Raw genomic sequence first — 1224 nt, 5'->3', positions numbered from 1 at the left:
AGTGAACTGTTTAAACCACAGTTGGTTTTACAAATACTGCTGCAAACATTGTTGAGTGTGTGTTTAAAATGCCATTTATGTTCATTAGAGGACTATAAATAAAGTTTTGAGTTGCCGTAGTGGATGTATAGTAATTGACTGAGTTAGAATGTAGATATATAAATATATTGAGTGCATTGTAGATACTTAAGACTAACATATTACTTTCAGTATTAACCTCTCATCAGCAATAAATGCTGGTGTGTTTTATTTTTTCAATTTCTTGTGTGTGCTGTGAGAATTAATAAAGGTTTCAATCATTTTTTGTTTGTTTTTTGACTTGCTCCTTCTGATTATGAAAGGCATGTCTAAAATACTCTTAGGAAAGCGTGTTTTGAGTATATTCCTCAACTCTGGTCACAGTTTAAGTGTGTGAATGCGGTGAGTAGAAGGTTTTGAATGATAAATAAAGGTGTGAGAGGTATTTTTTGGTGATGCAAAGTAGGATGTTTTAAAGTTTTAAAGTGTTTTTAACTTAAGAGATGCATGAGTGATGTTATAAGAGTTTGAGTTTCTTTTTCTTTCAGTTCAAAAACACATAAGTACATACATTTGGTACACCCGCTTACTCTTTGACTTTATTAAAACAGACGGTGTATTTCAGTTTGAATTTCAGTAATTGTATGTTGATGTGGTAATTTAGTTTTATGTTAGGTGAAGGAGATGTCCATCTCTGCGTCTTGCAGGATTGAAAGTGAGCACGTTGAAGGCTGTGATGTGAATGCTGACAAATGCAAAGAATTTAGTATATTTAAAAGTGTGTGTGCGTGAAATAAGGGTGCATCGTTTTTAGATCAAGACTTAGTAAAACTAAACAGTTTGATTAGGTTGTAAAATAGGAAAGAGAAACCGAAAATAATCCTCTGAGTGCTGTGTGTGTCTAACAGGAAATGGTGTGTGTGACAGGAACTTTGCATGCCCATAGAAGGAGAGACTGTGACGAGTGAGCACCCAGAGAGAGAAACAGATGAGTTAAACTCTAGGCAGATAAAGCGAATGGAGGTTTTGAGAAAAGAAATGAAAAGGATATTAATTGTATGTTTTAGTGTGTCAATACAGGTTACAGATAAATAAAGGTGGACTTCTCTCAACCTGGAATTTTGAGTATGGCGCCAAAACCAGTAGAGTAGCATAATTGGGAGAAAACAGGCCAGATTTTGGCTTAAAATCTTACAGCTTGACCTC

The sequence above is a fragment of the Pundamilia nyererei genome, unplaced genomic scaffold (assembly GCF_000239375.1).
Source record: "Pundamilia nyererei isolate P.nyererei 1_Seehausen unplaced genomic scaffold, PunNye1.0 scaffold00578, whole genome shotgun sequence".
Classification (NCBI taxonomy): Eukaryota; Metazoa; Chordata; class Actinopteri; order Cichliformes; family Cichlidae; genus Pundamilia; species Pundamilia nyererei.
The sequence above is the reverse complement of the archived record's forward strand: the minus strand, read 5'-3'. Positions refer to the sequence as shown.